The sequence below is a fragment of the Phyllobates terribilis genome, unplaced genomic scaffold, assembly GCF_046119375.1.
Source record: "Phyllobates terribilis strain yellow unplaced genomic scaffold, ASM4611937v1 Scaffold_11__3_contigs__length_659146591, whole genome shotgun sequence".
In the NCBI taxonomy this organism is placed as follows: Eukaryota; Metazoa; Chordata; class Amphibia; order Anura; family Dendrobatidae; genus Phyllobates; species Phyllobates terribilis.
Genome location: NW_027362771.1, coordinates 99,407,151 through 99,434,751, shown reverse-complemented (window position 1 = coordinate 99,434,751; position 27,601 = coordinate 99,407,151). Strand labels below are relative to the sequence as shown.

The 27,601-nt window shown below is 43.7% G+C and overlaps 1 protein-coding gene across 4 annotated transcripts in view; it reads left to right on the top strand.

Annotated features, from left to right (window-relative positions):
- Positions 1-27,601, top strand: part of UNC5A (unc-5 netrin receptor A) — a 598,360-nt gene that overhangs the window by 510,030 nt on the left and 60,729 nt on the right. The gene's annotated exons all lie outside the window — the stretch shown is intronic.

Sequence of the window (27,601 nt, the reverse complement as noted above, 5' to 3'; positions counted from 1 at the left end):
GGCACCACAATAGAATAGTATTGCAACAGTAAAAGCAATTTACAAATGATGGTAATACAATTATTCCTTTATTGTATAACGTTATTCCTTCTTTATTCCTGTCCATTTATTTCAAGTTCGAGTTAGGAAAACACCAGGCCATTTTACCCAAACTAATTATGATATGTTGTCACAAGTGAGCAGCTGATGCATGTTCTGGGGTGTTCATATTAGACAGTAAACCATAATTTGATAACCCTCTTCAGGGATTATCTAATAAAAATAACGCCATCCATTTACACAATGCTAGGGCATATCGTATCATAGAGGGTTTTCCCACTAAAGAATACCCTTTTAGACACAGAACAGAGAGCCATTCTGTGAGAGCGGCTTCACCAGATGTACTTTTTACATGAATGGCCATTTATCCTAACAGGGTTTTCAGAGAATAGAAAAATATAAAGAAAGATAATGTAATTATGATAAAATTCCTAAATACCTGTAATTAGCTTTTGTTTTGTCTTGGGAGATAATCAGCAAAGTATATAAAATTATTGCCATCTTGTTACACTGACAGAAACAAGGTGCCTGTGAGCTTGTGCAAAAGGAAGCTCCGTGGCTTTAACCTGGAGACAACCTTTAACACATATTGTCACCTTATCTTCAAGTCTCAGCCGCCATTCTGCATTGAGAGAATTAGGAAACATCACTAGGAGCAGCTTCTTTTACCTCAGCACTCCTAGTATCTCTAGTATTAGATCAGACAGACAGGGTGGACAGCAGTGTGAGCAGCCCCTTCTTACCACATCACCCCTGGCATCTCCAGTATTAGATCTGAAAAACAGGGTGGACAGCAATGTGAGCAGCCTCTTCTTACCACATCACCCCTGGTATCTCCAGTATTAGATCAGAAAAACAGGGTGGACAGCAGTGTGAGCAGCCTTTTCTTACCTCAGCACCCTTGGAATTTCTAGTATTAGAACAGATAGACAGGCTGGATAGCAGAGTGAGTGGCCTATTCTTTTGACAGCAGACCTGCTATCTCAAGTATTAGATCAGATAGAAAGGATGAATAATAGTGTGAACAGCTTCATCTTACCAGAGCACCCCTGGTATCTCCAGTATTAGATCAGAAAGACAGAGTAGACAGCAGTGTGAGCAGCCTCTTCTTACCTGAGCACGTTTGATTTCTCCAATATTAGAACAGAATATCCACTAATAGCACATCCTTTGGGGAAGAGCTTCCTACTGCACATGCTCACAAGCACCTGTCTTATTAACATTTTATGACAACTTTAATTTCTGTCAGTATAACAAGAAGGGGGCCATTTTAATGTACTATTGTGAGTAACACCTTATACAAAATAAATTTGCTAATTAAAGGTATTTAGTAATTTTTTCATAACATTTTCTTTCTTTCCTTCTTGCAGTCTTTTTCCCTTTCTTCCACTCTTTCTTTCTCTTTTTTTCTTTCTTTCTTTCTTTCTTTCTTTCTTTCTTTCTTTCTTTCTTTCTTTCTTTCTTTCTCTCTCTTTCTTTTTGTCTCTCCTTTCTTTGACTATCCGTAGAGAGTCCCTAAAATGGCCACTATGTAATACTACATTTTTTCTTGTAGAAGCCAAAAAAAAAGGTTTCCCCAAGCAAAATCAACTTATTGTCAGTGGTGTCGACAAATGGACAAATGAAACAATCACTTTCATTATTGATAGAGCCTTGATAATTTAACTTATAGATCCTGGTCATCTTCAAATGGTGGAATAGTAGTCATGTTAAAGAATGTTTAAGAGTAGTTTATGTGGGTGATTACTAATTTATTACCTGTTACTATCAGAGCAAACCATGCATGGCATTACTTTTATTACAATATCTACTGTATCTGTCTTAGAAACTCTGATGGTCATTCTTGTCTATTCAGTCAGAAGAAAATTAGTTAAGTTGGGCAATGATTTTGGTAGACAAGATTTGGCTAAGACTTGGATACGACTAGTCTAATATATCCAAAAGGGAGAAAATCACAACTGTATACTGCTGCTGCATTCGTCAATATTCCTTCTCCACAAAACTTCTAATTAAAACTACAAGAAGATGTTCTTCTGACATCACATATAGATTTGCCATCACATATAGATTTGCCTTTAAGACTGCAATGTAACCAGCCCGATTCTGTTCATGGAGTTTTTGTGTCATAGTTCTTATTAGTTAGTCTAAACATTTTAACTTAAAAAAAGTAGTATTAACACTTGATTGCCTTTTTAAAAGAAAAATTGTTCATAAGAAATTGCAATACCAGTCCATATATTTCCTACAATCCGCCAAAAACAGCTTCAAAACAAGCCAGCAACATATGTAAATATATATCTGCATTCTAGCTTTAAAAAAACATAAATCACACTTAATGATTAATGTCAAAGTATACACTTTATTGATACACAAAAATACATAAAATTATTATAAATTACTCTTAAAGATTAATATTAAAGTATACACTTTATTCATGCACAATTATACTCAAAATTAATTATCCAATAAACAAAACAGACCACACAAGACAACATACACAAAAAAAGTTTTTTTTTGTGTGTTTTGTGTATTGGATTATTTATTATTGTTTATATTTGTGTATCAATAAAATGTTTTCTTTGATAATAATCATTAAGCTTGATTTATGTCTTTTAAGCTCATGTGTTGGTTTATATGTTAATCAAGATCAGGGTGTATGGAAGACCATCTGCAAATCCATAGTAAAAGTACAGGAAAGCCTCCTACTCTGGCAAAGCAGTCTGTGCACAAAATAACCAGCCCTAATTACATTTGGCAATCACATGTATTGTCCAGTTGGATTTCATTGTAAAATCATTGTCACTTTGGCAGAAAAAAGACTTACAGGCTCAAATAAATGCAAGTCATTGTATAAATTCAGTTTTTCTCTGTGACATTTTAGTGACAACCAGATGTCTGTAGACATTATTGTTGTTTTTGAACAGTCTGTAAAAATGTGAGAGCACAAATGAACAATGAATGTCAAGCATGAAAAGAAAGCTGATCTCTTGATGACCTCTCAAGGGCTTCCGTATAGTCAAAGATGATAGTTTCATCAGTTTAGTTGCCAAATATATAGTGTTTAAATGTTGGTATGATTTCTGATTCCAATTTTTCTGAAACCACTCTGGTGATGAATGTTAGAACTGTCCGTCTGCTGGGAACTATCCATTAAGAAAGCCAACAAAGGATCAACCTTCCTTTCACCTTGCTTGAGGGCATCTTGGAAGACTGAGAAAAAAAACTACTTAAGTCCCTGAAAAGAGGCTTCTCCCTCAAAAAGAACGATTGTTGACATGTTTTGTGAGAAACGTCTATAGAGTTCCCTGCGATACTCAGAACTCTAGGGAATAACTTTATTTATTTTAACAAAAGAAACATAAAGACGGAATATCTTTAGGTCTGGAAAAAAAGACTCAATAAGTGGACCTTATCATTCTTGCTATTTTATTGAGCAAGTCATTGAGCAGGTCATAGACAAAGCAATTTCAATTGTAAAAGATAAACCATCTATTATTGTTACGATCAGCAGAAGGTCATTTTTTTCATGTCCCATATCATGGCCAATGATATCCATAATGACTAAAAACTATTTTGTACATGATCGATCACTGATTCACAATCAGCAAGCTAAGCAGACTCCACAGCTGGGAGATTGCAGGAGGATTGATCCAACAGACAGTTTCCCTTTAAGTATTGCAATGTATTTCTAAAGTTATACACATCATATAAGATATTGGTTATTGAAGTCATTATCACTGTAGTCCTGGATATCCAACCTACACCATTGACTCCAACTATACCTATCAATTATACCAAATAACACTGTTCTACATATTTTCAAAAGTTGTCAGGTTCAGTTATGAAATGAGCCGTTTGTTAATGATTTTGACCTCCTGAATTCAAATCTGACAATGAACATTTTTAGCTGGCTCTTGTTTCAAATATCAAAGAGTTTTCCTATTAGTGCTACCCATAATTAAATGGGTTGTCCACTACTATTAATAATTGTTCAATCTATTTTTATGGTGAAAAGTAGTTTATTTGTAAATACCTTATGTTGCTGTTACTGCCTGTGAGCGGCGCTATAACTGGCCGCTCACAGGCATCACGTGACCCCCGCCGTTTTATTCAGCTAATGTCACGTCAAGTGAGGCGTGACATCAGTGACGCGCTGGATGCTGGGTTGTGGGTGGGGTTACCCAGCCCACAACCCATCACTCACCGTGGAACGCAGCAGTGAGTGACCCCCGGCTGCAGCCAAAAATTGACGTGACATCAGCTGATGTCACAGTCGGTTGCAGCCGGGGGTCACGTGATGCCTGTGAGTGGCCAGTGATAGCGCCACTCACAGGCAAGAAGAACAATGGTTATGACTAAGAACATTTTTGTTCGAAACGCGTAATCCCCTGGATTTATAATTTTAACAGCATGATTTTAAAGGAATTCAAATAAATATGAAGTTTTAACACACATTCAGATTCCTTTTTGGATGTTTGTCGCTGGATCCCTGTTTTTTGTTGATTACCACAGCCGCCTTATCCGAGCACCATCCTGGAGTCCACACCCAAAGCCACAGGAATTCATCTAATGGTGAGCTGAAAAAACACTTTTTTCTCATATATTCAAGAAGAACAAAGAAAGGTATTTGCAAAAACCCTTATCTGAACAGGGTAAATATATTGGGGACATTTGGGCCATAGTAAAAAGTACTGGACATCTTCTTTAAAGATCTGGCCGGGGTCCATAGGCAGAGACGAGATCAGTCCTGCACCACCTCCTGCCGGCTTTTCCCTTCTTGGCTCCAGTTGATTGACAGGTCTTTCCCTATGAACTCACAATGAAGAGACCTGTCAATCAACTACAGCAGTGTGAGTAGCAGCCAGCCGGGTCTTCAAAATAGGTTTTCTCTGAAATGCCAGAGCTTTTTAGAGAAAAACATACCTGACTGCAGCCAGGTTGTGATTCATGCTGCCCTTGTTTAAGGCAACATGTATCGACTGGTAGGCTTCCTTTAACTCAGCTCTTTTTCAACAAGATGTGGTTACACAAAGGACTAGAATAAAATCTTCTCTGCACAAAGGTTCTTTTAAATATCATCAGGGAAGATCATTTCCCACAACCTTTACATATACCTGCATTTGTGACCTTTGCATATACACAGTAGGGTAGTAACTGTTTAATGTACATCTACTAATGAATGTCTCGGAAGGAAACATTTACAGGCTGTAATGCTGAGCAGGAAGTTTAAGTATAAGAAACTACTGTTCTACTAAAGATTGGGTGACAATGGTGACATTTTATTAAGCGTGCACTTAGTTTTCATATTGTTCAGCAGACAACAATTACATCTAATGGATTTTCTATTCTCACACACTTTCCTGCCTGAATATATAAATGCTGATCTGCAAGTCTTACTAAATACATTAAGCCTAAATGTAAAACGCTCACGGAGGAACTGGTTGTATCAGCCATAGTCCATGCTTTCTTTTGCCATTGCATGAAAACCAGATGGAATGGATTTTCTATAGTTTTTAGAAACAGGGAAGATATTCTAGCTGTCCCAAACTCCAGGTATTACAGGCAAATCTGCAAAATACTGTTGGCAGCTACCACTAGGCAGCGATTGGTACATATGACTTTATAATGATCACAAGCTGTATAAAGATATATCACGTGAGCTCGAACTAAGGCAGAATTTCCTGTTGAACTCTATGGCAGCAGGCACTGCTGTCAATATTTTGGACAATTTTTAATCCTCTGGGGTCAAAAAGTTGCAAAATTTATCGCAAGTTGTATTTGCACACTGTTTTCCCCTGTTGGAACTTTTTCAAAAAGTGGTGGAAGTTAGCAAAAGGGGGTATGGTCTACCACTAAGGCAGGGTTCCCCAACTCCAGTCCTCAAGGCCCACCAACAGGTCATGTTTTCAGGATTTCCTTAGTATTACACAGGTGATAATTGCATCACCTGCACAGGCAATAATTCCATCACCTGTGCAATACGAAGGAAATCCTGAAAACATGACCTGTTGGTGGGCCTTGAGGACTGGAGTTGGGGAACCCTGCACTAAGGGACAAATTTACTAGCACAAAACTTTTATACTTTGTAGCTGAAATCTATACCAGTTCATAGCTTATGTATATTTAATTTTCTGGTGGTGCAAAGATGCGCCAAACTTATTAGCAATGTTGCCAATTTGACTTTCATTTTTTTCTGGACAGCTTATCAAAAAATCGCGGACAGACAATATTTTTTATGGATACATTGGAAAACCATAATAAATCATTATGATTATAAGTGATACATGTCTACAGCCTATAATTCTGATATGAAGACATCAGCTGCATTCACTGTAAATTGTAAAATGATAACTACAGTCAAAGTAATCTGTAAAAATATCTTCAGTTTCGAAAAAATCACAGATGGCTCAAATTTTTTTCACGGAAAGGGAAAAAAAATGCCCTATTTTTACGGACTGTCCAGGATTTTCTGGATGGTTGGCAACCCTGCTTATTAGTAGGGGTGCACCTTTTAATAAATATAATGCACCATATTATAGTAGTCTATAATTTCGAGGTTGGCATGTGAAACGCAAGTCTAGATAAATTCCTCTCACTGTGGATTGGGACACTATTCTGACAGATTTGTTTTAAGGGAGAGCCTTGTGGGACAGACTTAGCTGTATGAGATTCTTCCATTATTGATGAAGGCACATTGATGGGTCTGTTTGTTTTTTAATATTCCTTTAGTTGTTAAAGAGTTTGTCCAGCAAAATTTATTTTTATGAAAATCTGAGCAAGGTTTATAGTATTCAGGGCAGGCGACTATTCTTCCAGCAGAAGTCATAATTCCACTGTAAATTAAACGTGTGTTAATTGAGACAGACAAGTTAAACTAGAGGTTAGATTTGGGTTCATATAAGATAAATACCGTGTATACTCTAGTATAAGCCAAGTTTTTCAGCACATTTTTTATGCTGAAAAAGCCCCCCTCGGCTTATACTCGGGTATATACTCGAGTATATACATATTGCATTGGTGGATAGCAGAGGGGGGGTTGCGGCGGTGGAGGAGCGGGGCACACACAGTAGCCGCTGCTGCACCTATCACGTGTGCCTGCTGCTAAAGGGAAATTAATATTCCCTCTTCTCCACTCCCATGGGTGTGGAGAAGAATGATTATTCATTCTCTTCAGTAGCGGGCAGGGTAGAAGCGCTGAGCCGCAGCTCCTGCTGACAGTGCCCCCTACTTAAGAGAATGCATATTCACTCCTCTCCACGCACATAGTCCCGGCATGGAGAGGAGTGAATATGCCAGCAGCTCACATCAGTGTCTGAGAGCGCATGGCTGTGACGCCATGTGCTGCTCAGATACTGACATGAGCTCCTGCAGCTGAACAGGCCGCAGCGCTGGAGCAGAAGTGAGGAAAGAAGGTGAATATAAGTGTTTATCTTTTATGTGTGCAGTGATGGGACCATACATATCAGGAATGGGGGATAAGGAGGCCATACATACCAGGATTGGGGATGAGGAGTGACATACATACCAGGATTGGGGGATGAGAAGGCCATGCATACCAGGATTGGGGATGAGAGGGCCATGCATGCAAGGATTGGGGGATGAAGGGGCCATACATTACCAGGATTGGAAATGAGGGTGCCATGCATACCAGGATTGGGGATAAGGGGTGCCATATATACCAGGATTGTGGATGAGGGTGCCATGCATACCAGGATTGGGGGATGAGGGGGACATGCATACCAGGATTTGGGGATGAGGGGGACATGCATACCAGGATTTGGGGATGAGGGGGCCATACATTACCAGGATTGGAGATGTGGGTGCCATGCATTTCAGGATTGGGGATGAGGGTGCCATGCATACCAGGATTGGGGATGAGGGTGCCATGCATACCAGGATTGGGGGATGAGGAGGCCATGCATACCAGGATTGGGGGATGATGAGGCCATGCATACCAGGATTGGGGGTGAGGGGGCCATGCATACCAGGATTGGGAGATGAGGGGGCCATACATTACCAGTATTGGAGATGAGGGTGCCATGCATATCAGGATTGGGGATGAGGTTGCCATGCATACCAGGATTGGGGATGAGGGTGCCATGCATTCCGGGATTGGGGATCAGGGTGCCATGCATACAGGATTTGGGGGGTGAGGAGGCCATGCATACCAGGATTGGGGATCAGGAGGCCATGCATACCAGGATTGGTGATGAGGGTGCCATGCATTACCAGGATTGGAGATGAGGGTGCTATGCATTTCAGGATTGGGGATGAGGGTGCCAAGCATATCAGGATTGGGGGATGAGGGAGCTATGCATTACCAGGATTGGGGATGAGGATGCCATGCATACCAGAATTGGGGATGAGGGTGCCCTGCATACTAGGATTGGGGATGAGGGTGCCATGCATACCAGGATTGGGGGGTGAGGAGACCATGCATACCAGGATTGAGGATCAGGAGGCCATGCATACCAGGATTCGTGATGAGGGTTCCATACATTACCAGGATTGGAGATGAAGGTGCCATGCATATCAGGATTGGGGATGAGGGTGCCATGCATATCAGAATTGGGGGATGAGGGTGCCATGCGTACCAGGATTGAGGGATGAGGGGGACATGCACACCAGGATTGGGTGAAGAGGGGGCCATGCATTATCAGGATTGGAGATGAGGGTGCCATGCATACCAGAATTGGGGATGAGGGTGCCATGCATACCAGGATTGGGGATGAGGGGACTATGTATACCAGGATTGGGGATGAGGGAGCAATGTGCACCAGAATGGGGAAATTTATCAGAAGCTGCTGCATTTCCCACCCAGGCTTATATTCGAGTCAATACGTTTTTCCAGTTTTTTGTGGTAAAATTAGGTACCTTGGCTTACACACGGGTCGGCTTATACTTGAGTATATACGGTACATAAAATTGTTACCAACAGTGCTGAAATAACAGTACCCACGGCCAGGGGTGGATTAAGAGTAGCAAGGGCCCCGGGCAGTTTAGAAGGCGCGGGCCCCCCCCCACCTCATTTATCACGTGACATGTCACATGATCCCCTGTGATAGATCATGTGATAGTTCACGGGAAATTAATTTGGCACAATATTAATTGTGCTGCCTCATCTGAGAGCAGCACAATATTGGGGCAGATACCCTGATTCCAGCGATGTGTCACTTTTTCAGCTGCTTGTTGTCATTTTGAGAAAATCACCGTTTTATCTGCTGCAGCTCTAGCAGCTCTCTGAATGCTGCGCTCTGTATAGCCCCACCCACACCACTGATTGGCAGCTTTCTGCCCATGCTCAGTGTACACAGAAATCTACTGATCAGTGATGGGGGTGGGGTCCTACAGAACTTACTAGTCATCTAGTGATAATTACCTTCTGACAAATCAATGATTTTATCAAAACAACATTAAGCAGCCCAGTAAGTGACACATTACTGGAATCAGTGCCTCTAACCCTACATTATGCTGATCTCAGATTAGGTGGCAAAAACCTGATGACAGATTCCCTTTAAAGGAGCTGTAAACACAAAAAAAGTTTGTATTAAAAAAATACAAGCCATTTGTGAAATTAACTTTTTTTCATTGTTAATTCACATTAGACTGTATCTTCAACACTTTTGTCAGCAGGTCTTATTACAGACTCTTAATAGGGCAGCTCTCTCCCTCTCCCTCAGCAGAAAGTCACAGCATGGTTAAAAAACGGGATCTTTTATGATTTTCTCATAATAAATAAAAAAGGACATGCAAGTCCTCCAAACTATTTTCCGTTTCTCTATAGGGGAGGTCCTAAATCTTTCTTGCTCTTTAGTTGATCACATGTCAAAAAGGCAAAGCATTTACTATGAACTCGCTTAAAAAAATATACACTTGGAGAGTAATATCATCATCTGCATGTAAATATTCCTTGACTCTAAGGGCTCGCTCACACTGTCGTATAACACGGCCGAATGCTATGTGATGTTTTATCGGATAGGACTCGGCCCTATGTTATACTATGGGACAGTGCAGATCTGCGATTATTGGCATGAGAAAATAATCTCATTCGATATTCGGACCATGCGCACCCATACAAGTCTATGGGTGCACGTAAAATATTGGACTGCACTCGGATGTCATCCAAGTGCAGTCCGATGAACACTCACAGAGACTATGGAGAAGATGGAGAAATTAAGTTCTCCATCTTCTCCATATCTGTGCTGCGAGAGAATCAGATCACACTCAGTTGAAGCTCTGACAGAGTTTGAGCCGAGTGTCATTAGCATAATTGGCCCTATTCTCTTGCATGAGAGAGTATATGGCTTAGTGAGTGGACCCTAAAACTGAATAGTAGTGACGGACAGGCACCTCACAAGCGGGATCCATGTAGCTCTCAGATGTCATGTAGGTAGGGCTTCATTCCATGGGGTAGGGCTTAATTTCAAGGTATATAAAAAATGGACTTCAAATAAAAATTAAATGAACACAAAAAGCACTAATTGAATTATTTTTTTCGTATTTATGTTTGCAGCCCCTTTAAAAACCCTTTGAGGACCAAGGCACATATATGTTCCATAGTTTTAAACTGGAAAAAAATTTGATTGAATAAAATTTAAGGTCCTCGAAGGTTTAAGTAGGTCATAAATTCATATGAATACTTGCTCATACAATTGCACATGCCAAAAGATGAAGAAGAACAGAATAAAAAATATGACATTAAGTGGAGCACTTACAGGTATTCAAGGTGAAAGAGACCAGCAAAGGCATCGTCTCGAATGATAGTAAATGAGTTAGAATTCAGCAAGCTGAAAATGAAGACAGCAGGTGAGAAGGTGCTCAGAATTAGTCAAGCAGAATTTATTGACTGCTCTTGCAAAGCACTGAGACTCCTGCTGTGTATAGATGGTGCCGTGCGGCCTCCCGCTGTGTATAGATGGCACCGTATAGATGGCTATGTGTGTCCTCCTGCTGAGTATACGTGTATAGATGGCTACGTGCGGCCTCCTGCTGAGTATAGATGCCGCACGGCGCTCCCCCCAGAGACAGCAGGAGGCCGCACAGCGCCATCTATACTCAGCGGGAGGCCGCACGTAGCCATCTATACACAGCGGGAGGCCGCACGGCGACATCTATACTCAGCGGGGGGGCGCACGTAGCCATCTATACACAGCGGGGGGCGCAAGTAACCATCTATACACAGCGGCGGGCCGCACGGCACCGTCTATACACAGCGGGGGGCCGCACGTAGCCATCTATACACAGCGGGGGGCCGCACGTAGCCATCTATACACAGCGGGGGGCCGCACGGCGCCCCCCCCAGAGACATCAGGAGGCCGCACGGCGCCAACTATACACAGCAGGAGGCCGCATGCAGTCATGCACGCACACAAACATATACAGACACGCATAAACACATTTGAAACACAAAAATACATACAAACAGATATCACACAATGACATCTGCCCACACACACACACAAACACACACACACACACCTGCCCACACACACTCACCTACCCACACACACATCTGTGTGTGTGTGTGTGTGTGTATGTATAGTGTGTGTGTGTGTGTGTGTGTGTGTATAATTTGTGTGTGTGTATTTTTTTTAAGTTAAAAACAAGTAAAATGCATGTGGCATCAATATCAAGACTCCAGATATAAGGGCCTATTCACACTGAATTTTGCAATGCATTCATCTCCTCTTTCCAGGCTTCTATCTAAATCCCTGAAAAATGGCATTCAGATGGGCCTTGACATAGTCATTGATTTGAGCAAAGGCAAACCGAGGCTAAAGTCTGAATCTTTAGGCTCCATTTGCTCTGCTTTCAGATGTCTAATTTCAGACAGCACAATCCTGAATTTCAGGGATTCAGTTGTAAGCCTTGTGTAAAGACCTGAATGCAGCGCTGGATGTAGTGTGAATAGGTCCTTACATCCTACACCACCTCAGGGTATTGTTGTTATGGAGTATTGCCCCTGGGTGGCCGCAGTTATGACCACCACCAGGGCTCGCGGTCACCCACCCTAGCTTTGGTATTCTGGGGAGCTGGTATAATGAATATCTGAGAAGAGCCCTAGAGAAGCAAGAACATTGGACAACCAAGAGGTGGTGGCCTCAAGTCAGGTGTAGTGTTCAACAGGGCAAGACTTTCTAACCTGCCCACACACACACACACACACACACACACACACACACACACCTGCCCACACACACACACACCTGTCCACACACACACACACACCTGCCCACACACACACACCTGCCCACACACACACACCTGCCCACACAGACACACACACACACACCTGCCCACGCCCACACACACACACACCTGCCCACACACACACACCTGCCCACACAGACATCTGCCCACACACACACCTGCCCACACAGACACACACACACCTGCCCACACGCACACACCTGCCCACACACACACCTGCCCACACGCACACACCTGCCCACACACACACCTGCCCACACACACACACACACACACACACCTGCCCACACAGACACACACACACAGACACCTGCCCACACAGATACACACACCTGCCCACACACACACACCTGCCCACACAGACACACCTGCCCACACAGACACACACACAACCTGCCCACACACACACACATCTGCCCACACACACCTGCCCACACAGACACACTCACACACCTGCCCACACAGACACACCTGCCCACACAGACATCTGCCCACACACACACCTGCCCACACAGACACACACACACCTGCCCACACGCACACACCTGCCCACACACACACCTGCCCACACACACACCTGCCCACACACCTGCCCACACACACACACACACACACACCTGCCCACACAGACACACACACACAGACACCTGCCCACACAGATACACACACCTGCCCACACACACACACCTGCCCACACAGACACACCTGCCCACACAGACACACACACACACCTGCCCACACACACACACATCTGCCCACACACACCTGCCCACACAGACACACTCACACACCTGCCCACACAGACACACACACACACGCCCACACACACACACCTGCCCACACACACACACACATCTGCCCACACAGACACACCTGCCCACATCTGCCCACACACACATCTGCCCACGCACACATCTGCCCACACACACACCTGCCCACACACACACACACACACACCTGCCCACACACACACACACCTGCCCGCATCTGCCCACACACACATCTGCCCACACACACACACACACTCACCATCCCCCGGCTCCATTCCTCCTGCCTGTTCTCTCTCCTCTCCGGTGGTAAGTAGCAGTACAAGCCGGGCGCGCACTGCGTGACGTCACAGCTAGGAGACACGACCGCGAACAGGGCCGTGTCTCCTAGCAGTGACGCGGCCGGGCCAGCACAGGGAAGTTAACTGCTGCAGTGCTTGCCCGGCCGATGAAGAAGTAGCAGCGGCCGCTGCTGGGGGAGCGGTCCGGGGCCCCGCCACTGCTACCGGTATGTGCCGCGGCGGCCCGCACATATAATGAGGGCAATCCGGCATTAGAAACCCCGCCCGGAGCCGCGGGCCCCCTGCAGGCTCGGGGCCCCGGGCTGTCGCCCGGATTGCCCTCATTATAATCCGCCTATGCCCACGGCAATCAACAATAAACCCTTATTTTATAAGGAAAGAGTAGAAAACAAACATTTACATCATATTTTTATTATTTCTGCTGCACGCCACTCAGCACATGAATACATCTGCAGCAGTGACAGTAGTCATACACATACTAACTATTCCATTCCAGGTGTAATGGGAGTCCAGCCTGGCATGGAATAATGTTTACTAAATGTTAGAAAACTCAGTCTAAAGACATCAACCATGGATGATGATCGAGGTGTCTTGAATTGGAGAATACTAAATTTACTTATTACATTTTTACTCAATGGGAACCAGGTTTGACCGATATGTGTTACGGCCACCACTTTTCAGCCCTCATATACAGCATACTATGGTCCGAGGGGCGTCGCTCGTCTTGGTTCTGCGCCTCCCGTCTTCTTTTGATGCTGTCCTCCTTCTGTGCTTCATGTGAATGACGTGTCCTACGTCATCCACACAGTCACCCCGGAATTGAGCTCCTGCGCTAGCGTATTTTTCTGCCCTAATGAGAGCAGAGCAAATTACTGCAGTGCACAAGCGCCGAGGCTCTTTGCGACACCCCTTGGACTGGACTGCCCCCCCAGGTGAGTATAATAAAAGCTCTTTTGCTTGTCTTGCAGATCGGATTGGGGACGTATATACAGCATTATAGAATGCTGTATATGAGTGCTGAAAGGTGGTGGACGTACCTCATATCGATCAAACCTGGTGTCTAGTGTTGAGCGAGCACTAAAATGCTCGGGTGTTCGAAGCTCGGGCCGAGCTCACCGTGATACTCGGGTGCTCGACCCAAGCAACGAGCCCAGTGTAAGTCTATGGGAGACCCGAGCATTTTTGCGGCGGCACCCCCGGCAGTCTGTAGAAAGCCTAAAAAGTGCCCAAAAGGATAGTGACAGTGCTCAAATGACATGGGGACAGCATTGGGATCGCCCCAGGAAGCATTTCTGACCCCCAGGTCACTGCTGTCAACAACGTGGTTAGATGTATTAAGCCACTTTTACGGGCTCACAATAAAATGTTCAAAAACGAAACTGAAACTGTTTTCCTGTGAAATATGTTAAGAAACATCCTTTCCAGGACAAAGACTTGTGTATAAGGTAAATTAAATAACCAAAAACAAAAATACTCCTCCACACCTTGGGCTATGTTCACAAGTAGCATTTTGCGTTTTTGCACTTTTGTATTGCTTTCAACCGTGACAAATGCATTAACCGGGAAATGTCATTTTAACATTTTACAATCTTATCCGGCCATGTGCTGTGTGACACATGCATACAGTGCTGAAAAGACATGGGGACAGTATGGGGAAGACCCCTGGAAGCATCTCTGACACCCAGGTCACTGCCTAAAAGTGTGCCCATCAGAAGTCATCCTTGCCGCATCAGAAGATGCCGATCTTGCAACTATCCCAATGCAAGTCCTTGTCCCAGGGCAGTGTTCAATTGTACCTCCCCCATTCCCTGCAATGCAAGCTCAAATATGCAGCCAACCACCCACCCGCAGGCTGCAATACCATACTGCTTGCTTGCTTGCACTTGAACACTTGAAATTGGGCCATTTAGGCATGTGGAGGCGGATTCTGGCCACCACGTCATGGCTGCGTCGGCGGCCTGGTATCCATACTCAGTCCCCAGCCGCCGGCTGCCGGGTGTCCACGCTTGGTCCCCAGCCGCCAGGGGGCGGCCGGGTGTCCATACTCGGTCCCCAGCCGCCCGCGGCCGGTTGCCCACACACGGTCCCCAGCCGCCTGGGGGTGGCCGGGTGTCCATAAACGGTCCCCAGCCGCCCCTATTTGTCCCGGTGCGCCTTATACACAAGCGCGCATACCAAAACATTACCTGTGCCCTCCTCAGTGCATTTAGTGGGAAGGACAGCCTAACCACAAACACGTGGACAAATGAATGTGGCCAGGGATGGTCCATCTCACTGATGCCTTCACACTGGGTTAATATTGTGGAAGCCGGGACACAGTTGGACACTGGGATGCAACACGTCCTCCAGACATAGAGGATTGCGGGTCCTAGGTCAATCAGGCTTCAACACAAAGTTCAGAAGGTAGACAGCATCAGTGGTCGGCCTCCTACACAACGAGTAAATTATTCATGATCATGAGGCCATCCATATCCTTAGCTTTCTGTTCCTTGGAATGCAAGCGCATGTATGTAGTAGCGGCTAGGCCTGAGGTGGTCAGCGTTTTGGCGCATATCCTACCTCCTCCGAGGATTGCAGGATGTTTTCCTGCTACTATCCCAGTTCTATGACTCCCGTTAAAACAAAGCTTCAGGTGATGAATGATGAATGAGGTGGTGGCAAAGGAAAAAGAGCAGGAGGAACAGGGACCATTCACATCAATATCAGGCCAGTCAACCACACATATCTTGTAGGATATGTTTCTATACCAAAAGGAGCGGTTCGGCTACACAGTTATAGGGCATACAGTGAATGCAATGCCTACCAAAAATTTCGAGGCACTCCAATGCCCCTTGGAAGTGACATGGAGGTCAGAGGGCCTTAACTAAACCGTTTTTTCCATTTATAGCAACTGGGTCTCCTGTACACTGTTGGCCTAAGCAGTGAATGGAAGGCTTTCCAAAAATTATGAGGAACTGCAATGCCACTTGAAACAGACATGGATTAAAACGTACTAAAAACCCTCTACCCATTATTGGGGAGTGGGTCTCCCTTAGTGTTCGCCTATGCATTGAAAAGCAAAAGCTGACTAAAATTAGGAGGAAATGCAATGCCCGTTGGAAGAGTTGTGGATGTTACAGGTAATTAAAAACAACATTTCAATGCCCCTTGGAAGAGCTGTGGAGTTCAGAGTGGTTTAACAAGACGGTTTTAATGCCCCTTGGAAGAGTCGTGGAGGTCACAGTAGCTTAACAAGACGGTTTTAATGCCCTTTGGAAGAGTTGTGGATGTTACAGTGGAATAAAAAGACAATATCAATGCCCCGTGGAAGAGACGTGGAGGTCACAGTAGCTTAACAAGACAGTTTTAATGCCCCTTGGAAGAGTGGTGGAGGTCGCAGTGGAATAAAAAGACAATATCAATGCCCCTTGGAAGAGACGTGGAGGTCCCAGTGGAATAAAAAGACAATATCAATGCCCCTTGGAAGAGACGTGGAGGTCCCAGTGGAATAAAAAGACAATATCAATGCCCCGTGGAACAGACGTGGAGGTCACAGTAGCTTAACAAGACAGTTTTAATGCTCCTTGGAAGAGTGGTGGAGGTCGCAGTGGAATAAAAAGACAATATCAATGACCCTTGGAAGAGACATGGAGGTCACAGTAGCTTAACAAGATGATTTTAATGCCCCTTACAAGAGTCATGCAGTACAGCATATTAAAAACATTATTCCCATTATTAGGGAGTGGGTCTCCCATAGTCTTTGCCTATGCCTTCCAAGCAAAAGCTGCCAAAAATTAGGACGGAAGAACTTGCAATGCCCCTTACAAGATCCATGCAGTACCGCATATTAAAAACATTATTCCCATTATTGGGGAGTGTGTCTCCCATAGTCTTTGCCTATTCCTTCCAAGCAAAAGCTGCCAAAAATTAGGACGGAGGAACTTGCAATGCCCCTTACAAGAGCCATGCAGTACAACATTTTAAAATCATTATTCCCATTATTGGGGAGTGGGTCTCCCATAGTCTTTGCCTATGCCTTCCAAGCAAAAGCTGCCAAAAATTAGGACGGAGGAACTTGCAATGCCCCTTACAAGAGCCGTGCAGTACAGCATATTAAAAACATTATTCCCATTATTGGGGAGTGGGTCTCCCATAGTCTTTGCCTATGCCTTTCAAGCAAAAGCTGCAAAAATTAGGATGGAGGAACTTGCAATGCCCCTTACAAGAGCCATGCAGTACAGCTTATTAAAAACATTATTCCCATTATTGGGGAGCGGGTCTCCCATAGTCTTTGCCTATGCCTTCCAAGCAAAAGCTGCCAAAAATTAGGACGGAGGAACTTGCAATACTGGCAACACGAACCACGGTCACCCTGGTGGTATAGTGGTGGTGGAGGCTGAGGATAAGGAGTAGAGCAATAAACAGCCGAAATGAGGAAGCGTATACCCATGTGTAGGTGTGAAGCGGTGCATGGGAATACACCTCCCAAAATAACACAGTGGATTATGTTACTCTGCTGTCATTTGGTGGTAATGAGAAGTCTGGCCCAATCCAGCCCTTGTTCATTTTAATAACAGTCAGCTTGTCAGCATTGTCAGGCGAGTGCGCTTATCAGTTATAATTCCCCCAGTGGCACTAAAAACACGCTCCGATAACACGCTAGCGGCAGGGCAGGTCAGGACCTTCAAGGCATACAGAGCGAGTTCATTCCAAGTGTCCAGCTTGGATACCCAATAATTAAAAGGCACAGAGGAATCACGGAGGATGCTGGTATGGTCGGCAAGGTACTCCCTCACCATCTTTTGAAACTTTCCACTCCTTGTGAGAGTACCCCGCGCCTCAGGGTCTGTAAGCTGGGCGGGTCTCAGAAAACTGTCCCAGAACATTGACAGTGATCCCCTGCCTCTGCTGGATTGGAGTTGCGTCTCTCTCGCCTGAACGCCTTGGTTGGGCAACGAACTGTGACCTCTGCCGCTAGCGTGTTCAGATGGGAATTTTTTTAACAGTTCTGCAGCAAGGGCCTTATGGTACTGCCCCATTTTTGTAGACCTCTCCACCTCAGGAATAAGAGAGTGAAAGTTCTCCTTGTAGCGGGGGTCTAAAAGTATCACCAACCAGTAATGACTGTCACCCAACATTTTGACAATGCGAGGGTCACAGTTAAGACAGTGTAACATAAAGTCAGCCATGCGTGCCTGACTGGTAACGGGCAAGACTTCCGTGTCCTCACCAAGATGACGACTGACCATGCTGTCCTCCTCTTCCTCCTCCTCCCCCCTGTCCTCAGTCCACCCACGCTGAACCGACGGTATGACAGTTGTACAGGTACTACCGTCTACAGCGCATGATACCAGCTCCTGTTCTTCCTCCTCCTCCTCTCCCTCATTGTCCCCCAATGCACGATGGGATGAGATGAGGCTGGGCTGTGTGTAATCGCCCGCTACAGCTTCTTGATCCATCTCATCATACTCTGGCTGCAATGCCTCCTCTTTAATTCTCTGCAGAGAGCGTTGCAAAAGACAGACAAATTGGATGCTGACGCTAATGATGGCATCATCGCCACTCACCATCTTGGTGGACTCCTCAAAGTTTGTCAGGATGGTACATATGTCAGACATGCAGGTCCACTCCTGAGGTCTTATGTGTGGAGTCTGACCTGAATATCGACTGCCTTGTTGCAGCTGGTACTCCACAACTGCTCTCTTCTGCTCACAAATCCTTTGCAACATGTGGAGGGTAGAGTTCCAATGTGTGGGAACATCACATACCAGTCGGTGTGCCGGAAGCTGCAAACGCTGCTGCAACACAGCAAGGGCGGCGGAAGCTGTAGCCAACTTCCGAAAATGAGCTGACAGGCGGCGTACTTTGACGAGCAGATCTGGCAACTCGGGGTACGATTTAAGAAACCGCTGAACCACGAGGTTAAGCACATGAGCCAGGCATGGTGATACCTGAGATGGAGGCTGAACATGAGGAGGAGGAGGAGGATGATGCGCAGGAGCTGTACACTGTGGGGGCAACTCTGACTGACATAGGGCCCGCAATCCTTGGTGTGGGGAGAATGTGTTCCGTCTCAAGGTCAGACTGTGTCCCGGCTTCCACTATGTTTACCCAGTGTGCTGTCAGGGAGATGTACCATCCCTGGCCTCAAGCACTTGTCCACGTGTCCGTTGTCAGGTGGACTCTCCCAGTAACTGCGTTGTTGAGGGCACGGCAGATGTTTTGATCATGCTGGTGGTGGTCAGGCTGGTAGTTTTGTCACCCCTGTTGATGCTGGCCTGGCAGGTGGTACAAATGGCCTTTTTGGGGTTATCAGCAGAGTCTTTAAAAAAATTCCAGACTTTGGAAGACCTACCGGTTGTACTGGCAACGTCCCTCGTGTTGGTGTTACGGGGATCGGTTGCCCGCATTCTGTCTGCGGCCACCACACTGCTTCTTCCTGCCTGTTGGGGTACTCTGCCTCCCTCACCCTGTGTGCTGCTGGCCTCGCTCTGCGTGTCCTCCTGCCATGTTGGGTCAGTTACTAGATCATCCGCCACCTCCTCCTCTTCCACTTGTGCACCACGGTCCTCCTCCTCACTTCGAGGCAATTGTGTCTCGTCATCATCCACCTCGTGTGACAAATTGCCAGCGTCTCCTTCCTGTGGCCGTGGCTGTTCAAATATTTGGCCATCGCTACATGGGATCTCCTCTTCCACCACTTCAAGCGGAGCAGGCGAGGGGCCCAAATATGGAAATGGACCAGTGAACAGCTCTTCAGAGTGTCCAACTGTGGGATCAGTTGCTGTCTGACGACACTTGGCATGGTGGAAGGAAGGAGCATCAGGGTGAGGAGGAGTATGCGGTAGAGACTCACGGCTAGTAACACTTGACCGTGTGGAAAACAGAGCGGAGGTGGTGGTGCCCAGGTGACTGAAAGTATTATCTGCTATCCAATTAATAACCTGTTCACACTGATCAGTTCGCAATAGTGGTGTTGTTGTGTGCTTCCATAGTAATTTGGTCAAGAACTGGGAGCGAGAAGATGTGGCTGTTGGTTGTGGCACATTTTCACCTCGGCCACGGCCCCGTCCTCTGCACGCACCATCACCAGAACGTCCAGTTCCACGTCCCTTGCCACGCGCCTTGCCCATTGTAAATGAAGTAAAATAGCTAACACTCGCACTATCAATGGCAAAAGGGTAATAAAAAGGAGATTTGAACCGTGGAAGAGGGAGGAAATCCACAGTTCTAGTTCTCTGGCCTACACCTGAATCTTTTAAACAGATATATTTGTGTCTGAAAAGTCAGCGAGACACTAAAACTGTTTTTTTTATGTAAAAAAGGCAAAAAGGTGGATTACACCCAGATCTGAACCGTGGAAGAGGAAAACCACAGTTCTAGATCTCTGACCTACACCAGAATCTTTTAAACAGATATATTTGTGTCTGAACAGTCAGCGAGACACTAAAACTGTTTTTTTTATGTAAAAAAGGCAAAAAGGTGGATTACACCCAGATTTCAACCGTGGAAGAGGAAAACCACATTTCTAGTTCTATGGCCTACACCAGAATCTTTTAAACAGATATATTTGTGTCTGAACAGTCAGCGAGACACTCAAACTGTTTTTTTTATGTAAAAAAAGGCAAAAAATGTGGATAACACCCAGATTTGAACCGTGGAAGAGGAAAACCACAGTTCTAATTTCCTGGCGTATACCAGACTTTTTTAAATAGATATATTTGTGTCTGAACAGTCACTGAGACACTCAAACTGTTTTTTTTTTATGGAAAAAAGGCAAAAAGGTGGATAACACTCTGATTTGAATTGTGGAAGAGGAAAACCAGAGTTCTATTTCTATGGCCTACACCAGACTTTTTTAAATAGATATGTTTTTGTCTGAACACTCACCGAGACACACAAACTGTTTTTTTTAATGTAAAAAAGACAAAAAGTGGATTACACCCAGATTTGAACCGTGGAAGAGGAAAACCACAGTTCTATTTCTCTGTCCTACACCAGAATCTTTTAAAAACAGATATATTTGTGTCCGAACAGTCAGTGAGACACTAAAACTGTTTTTTTTTTTATGTAAAAACTGCAAAAAGGTGGATTACACCCAGATTTGAATCGTGGAAGAGGAAAACCACAGTTCTAATTCTCTGGCCTACACCAGAATATTTTAAACAAATATATTTGTGTCTGAACAGTCAGCGAGACACTCAAACTGTTTGTTTTTTGTAAAAAAGGCAAAAAGGTGGATTACACCCAGATTTGTACCGTGGAAGAGGAAAACTACAGTTCTAGTTCTCTGGCCTACACCAGTATCTTTTAAACAGATATATTTGTGTCTGAACAGTCAGCGAGACACTCAAACTGTTTTTTTTATGTAAAAAAGGCAAAAAGGTGGATTACACCCAGATTTGAACCGTGGAAGAGGAAAACCACAGTTCTAGTTCTCTGGCCTACACCAGAATCTTGTAAACTGATATATTTGTGTCTGAACAGTCAGCGAGACACTCAAACTGTTTTTTTTTATGGAAAAAGGGCAAAAAGGTGGATTACATCCAGATTTGAACCGTGGAAGAGGAAAACCACAGTTCTAGTTCTCTGGCCTACACCAGAATCTTTTAAACTGATATATTTGTGTCTGAACAGTCAGCGAGACACTCAAACTGTTTTTTTTTATGGAAAAAAGGCAAAAAGGTGGATAACACCCAGATTTGAACCATGGAAGAGGAAAACCACAGTTATATTTCTCTGACCTACACCAGTATCTTTTAAACAGATATATTTGTGTCTGAACAGTCAGCGAGACACTCAAACTGTTTTTTTTTATGGAAAAAAGGCAAAAAGGTGGATAACGCCCAGATTTGAACCATGGAAGAGGAAAACCACAGTTATATTTCTCTGACCTACACCAGTATCTTTTAAACAGATATATTTGTGTCTGAACAGTCAGCGAGACACTCAAACTGTTTTTTTTATGTAAAAAAGGCAAAAAGGTGGATTACACCTAGATTTTAACCGTGGAAGAGGAAAACCACAGTTCTAGTTCTCTGGCCTACACCAGAATCATTTAAACAGATATAATTGTGTCTGAACAGTCAGCGAGACACTCAAACCGTTTTTTTTTATGTAAAAAAGGCAAAAAGGTGGATTACACCCAGATTTGAACCGTGGAAGAGGAAAACCACAGTTCTATTTCTATGGCCTACACCAGAATCTTTTAAACAGATATATTTGTGTCTGAACAGTCAGCGAGACACTCAAACTTTTTTTTTATGTAAAAAAGGCAAAAAGGTGGATTACACCCAGATTTGAACCGTGGAAGAGGAAAACCACAGTTCTAGTTCTCTGGCCTACACCAGAATCTTTTAAACTGATATATTTGAGTCTGAACAGTCAGCGAGACACTCAAACTGTTTTTTTTTATGGAAAAAAGGCTAATAGGAGGATAACACCCAGATTTGAACCATGGAAGAGGAAAACCACAGTTATATTTCTCTGACCTACACCAGTATCTTTTAAACAGATATATTTGTGTCTGAACTGTCAGCGAGACACTCAAACTGTTTTTTTAATGTCAAAAAGGCAAAAAGGTGGATTACACCTAGATTTGAACTGTGGAAGAGGAAAACCACAGTTCTAGTTCTCTGGCCTACAACAGAATCATTTAAACAGATATATTTGTGTCTGAACATTCAGCGAGACACTCAAACTGTTTTTTTTATGTAAAAAAGGCAAAAAGGTGGATTACACCCTGATTTGAACCGTGGAAGAGGAAAACCACAGTTCTAGTTCTCTGGCCTACACCAGAATCTTTTAAACTGATATATTTGTGTCTGAACAGTCAGCGAGACACTCAAACTGTTTTTTTTTATGGAAAAAAGGCAAAAAGGTGGATAACACCCAGATTTGAACCATGGAAGAGGAAAACCAGTTATATTTCTCTGACCTACACCAGTATCTTTTAAACAGATATATTTGTGTCTGAACAGTCAGCGAGACACTCAAACTGTTTTTTTTTATGGAAAAAAGGCAAAAAGGTGGATAACGCCCAGATTTGAACCATGGAAGAGGAAAACCACAGTTATATTTCTCTGACCTACACCAGTATCTTTTAAACAGATATATTTGTGTCTGAACAGTCAGCGAGACACTCAAACTGTTTTTTTTATGTAAAAAAGGCAAAAAGGTGGATTACACCTAGATTTTAACCGTGGAAGAGGAAAACCACAGTTCTAGTTCTCTGGCCTACACCAGAATCATTTAAACAGATATAATTGTGTCTGAACAGTCAGTGAGACACTCAAACCGTTTTTTTTTATGTAAAAAAGGCAAAAAGGTGGATTACACCCAGATTTGAACCGTGGAAGAGGAAAACCACAGTTCTATTTCTATGGCCTACACCAGAATCTTTTAAACAGATATATTTGTGTCTGAACAGTCAGCGAGACACTCAAACTTTTTTTTTATGTAAAAAAGGCAAAAAGGTGGATTACACCCAGATTTGAACTGTGGAAGAGGAAAACCACAGTTCTAGTTCTCTGGCCTACACCAGAATCTTTTAAACTGATATATTTGAGTCTGAACAGTCAGCGAGACACTCAAACTGTTTTTTTTTTATGGAAAAAAGGCTAATAGGTGGATAACACCCAGATTTGAACCATGGAAGAGGAAAACCACAGTTATATTTCTCTGACCTACACCAGTATCTTTTAAACAGATATATTTGTGTCTGAACAGTCAGCGAGACACTCAAACTGTTTTTTTAATGTAAAAAAGGCAAAAAGGTGGATTACACCTGGATTTGAACCGTGGAAGAGGAAAACCACAGTTCTAGTTCTCTGGCCTACACCAGAATCTTTTAAACAGATATAATTGTGTCTGAACAGTCAGCGAGACACTCAAACTGTTTTTTTTTATGCAAAAAAGGCAAAAAGGTGGATTACACCCAGATTTGAACCGTGGAAGAGGAAAACCACAGTTCTATTTCTATGGCCTACACCAGAATCTTTTAAACAGATATATTTGTGTCTGAACAGTCAGCGAGACACTCAAACTGTTTTTTTTATGGAAATAATGCAAAAAAGTGGATAATACAGAGATTTGAACTGTGGAACTGCAAAACCACAGTTCTAGTTATCTGGCCGAAACCAGACTCTTTTAAACAGATTTATTTGTGTCTAAACACTCACAGACACACTAAATTTTTTTTTTGGGGGGAAGGGAAATACCAAAAGGTTAATAACAAGGGTATTTGTACAGTCTGACTGAGGAAAAAAAAAAAAAAGAGGATTTAGATGAAAAAAAAAGTTTTTTTCCTGGCCCCTGAGACCGGGGGCTAAGTCTAGCAATTTGAGCAGCAGCACACAGGACTGTAATGCAGTGTTTGCTGGTATAACCACTGCGTCTACTATTCAGCCTGCCTGCCTGCCTGCCTGATATCTGGGATGGATATTAGTCCTCGGAAGGACTGTTTGTTTGATTTTGCAGGCTGTAGAGACCCTACACTACCTATTTCACAGTATAAATCTCTCCCTAGCTCAGCAGCACTCTCCCTACACTGTCTGATCCGGAGCGACTGTGTCCAAGATGGCGGCGCCCGGTTTTAAATACTCGAGGTGACGCTGTGCGGCCAGCCAATCACTGTAATGCCCACAACCAACATGGCTGCGGCATTACAGTGACTGGCTGGCAATCCTTGCATGTTCATTGGCTCTGTAAAGAGCGCCAAACATGAGGGCGGAGACCCGAGCTCCAGCCCGAGTAACCCGGAAATGCTCGAAGCTCGCCAAACATCCCGAGTAGTGAGATGCTCGGGCGAGTACCGAGCAGTGTCGAGCATGCTCGCTCAACACTACTGGTGACAGGTTCCCTTTAATTGACCACTGCAAAATGTTAATCATTAAAAAAACAACATACAACCTATTTGTCTATTTGTGGTTTATCACATCAAGGTGTATATTGTTTGCGTCTTTTTACTGGTAAAATGACCAGAAAATAGCTTCATCCGTGAAGACTGGTCATGCTGATATAATAACATTTGGAAGCTGTGGCATGATATAGATATTTCCAGGGAGTGTGCTGGGTCCCTGGCTAGTTGTATTTATTGAACAGGCTGCAAGTTGAGGCATCTATGATGGGTTGTAGGTAATGTGTTGTGCACTCTCAACATTTATAATGCCATGTTCTGCTGTTAGATAATGATGTCTAGACAGCAGGTGCACAATAAAGGTTGATGATGGCTTACATAGGCCAGAGGCTAGTTGTAATGTTGTATATCACTAGTTGTAATCTATTGTTGGATGTCCCTAGGTAATGCTAAACTAATATAATAACTGTCAATAATTCATGGGAATTTTAGAGTAGGTACTCTCAGCTTCAATGATACAATTTCCTTTTTATGATTTCAACATTTCTAGAAATAAGTTTTAAGGTGGTTATATCTCCAGGCTCATTCATTAAAGGATAAATGAAGTTCACAAGGGGAGAGTTAACAATAACAAAAAAAGAAGGGAAGACTGACTATGTAATCTATCGGAAATCTAAAAAACAGCAGAACACAGAGAGAAATCCAGTATTTTAAAATAAGCTCTGTGATTAACCAAGTTACAGCGTTATACATTTAGAAACAACATAAAATGCAGAGCGATTATGCTTTATTGCTTTTTTTAATCTGCTGATTCTGAGTTCCATGAGATTAATGCTGTTGGATCTCATTTCAAATCTCTAGGATCTGCTGACAATCTAATGCAATGTTTCACAAACAGGAATTCTAGAAATGCTGGAGTTCCTTGAGACCTGATCCCATTCCACAGAACACAGCATCAAGACCTGTCACTTTTACAGTCGAGAATGCAAACTGATTTCATCTGCTCAAGATGCATTGCAAAGCAGTAAGCATACTGTATGTTAGCCAAATGAAAGCACTGGGCAAGAATTATGGAATACTTTACTTGCCCCCACAGCAAGCATCTCTGAGGTCATACTAGTATTAGGCTAGCTTTAGGAATGGAAACCTTTTTTGTGGGTTCCCCTTCAGTAATAAAATTGAAAAGCACTGATCTAATCTTTATGGTGGTCTTTGATTGCCCTTGAGATGCCACAGGGAACAAGGTTCACAATGTTGAATTTCAAGCAAGAAATTGTATAAGCAGATAATCTCCATCTCCTCACTGAAATAATCATGCATGTTTAGCTGATCTAGGTATGGATCTTTATGGATTGTCAGGAAACATAGCTGTCAGACAAAATAACTGGTGGAGGAACTCAGGTTTATGTTTATGGCCACACAAATTAAGGCCTACCTACACATTAGAGAGCGGTCGGCCAAATGGTGGTTTGGCCAATAGCTATCTCTCCCAACTCCTCATTCACAGAAGAGTTCTCTATGTGAGAGTTGCTGACAGACTCCTCTAACAGCATCTTATCTGCTTGCAGGACAAACAGGTCAGCCACTAAAATTCTTTAGGCTAGATCCTACTCTCCGATATCATCTGTTGGAAGAGAGTCGAAAGACCTCATACACATTAGTAAGCACCCTGATTCCACCAATATAGACAGGTTCAGTTGACTCCAGTCTAATGTATGTGGGGACTTCGGAGAGCTGTTGACTATGCACTCTAGCTCCCTGATAAGTTTTTCTAACCCAGCTGAACATGTTTATTTCAGTAGAGGGAAGGAGATAAGCAGCTGGTGCTTCTGGTGCCAGTTATATCTGGAGTAAGTAAAGCAGGATGATATAAATTCAATTTTCTAAACTATAACGTGTGTCAACTAAAATATTAGGTTCTATGTGTGACAACTCTAAAATGGCTACCATGGACAAGCTTAGCTCAAGCTATTTCGCATACCAGATCCCAGGACTTCACCCATTCAACCCTGTATAGGAATCTGGACTTAAACAAGGGCAAATGGACTGAGGCCATGGAATAAGCTACTGTTCAGTGGTACAAGCTGGCAGGAGTGGTCAGGTAGCCAAGTCAGAATCAAGAGGGCAGAAAAAGTACAAAATCAGCAGATGCAAAAGTAGTAAAACAAGCTGAGGTCAAAACAGGAAACAAATACTCTACGTACACAGGAGCTGAACAGATATGACAAAACCAGAGGAACCCAAGGTTATATCTTGCAGCTTCCAGCAATAAGCTGGAAGCTTAGGTAGGTTGGGGTGCTTTCCAATTGGCTGGAGAAGGTAGCTGATAACTCCAATTGGACAGCAAACCACCCTAAACTTAGTGGCTAGATAGAGCCTACATCATCAAGATCCTCTGGTTCCAACATTTCTTTTGTCACCAGAATGAATATGGCGACACTTGGCCA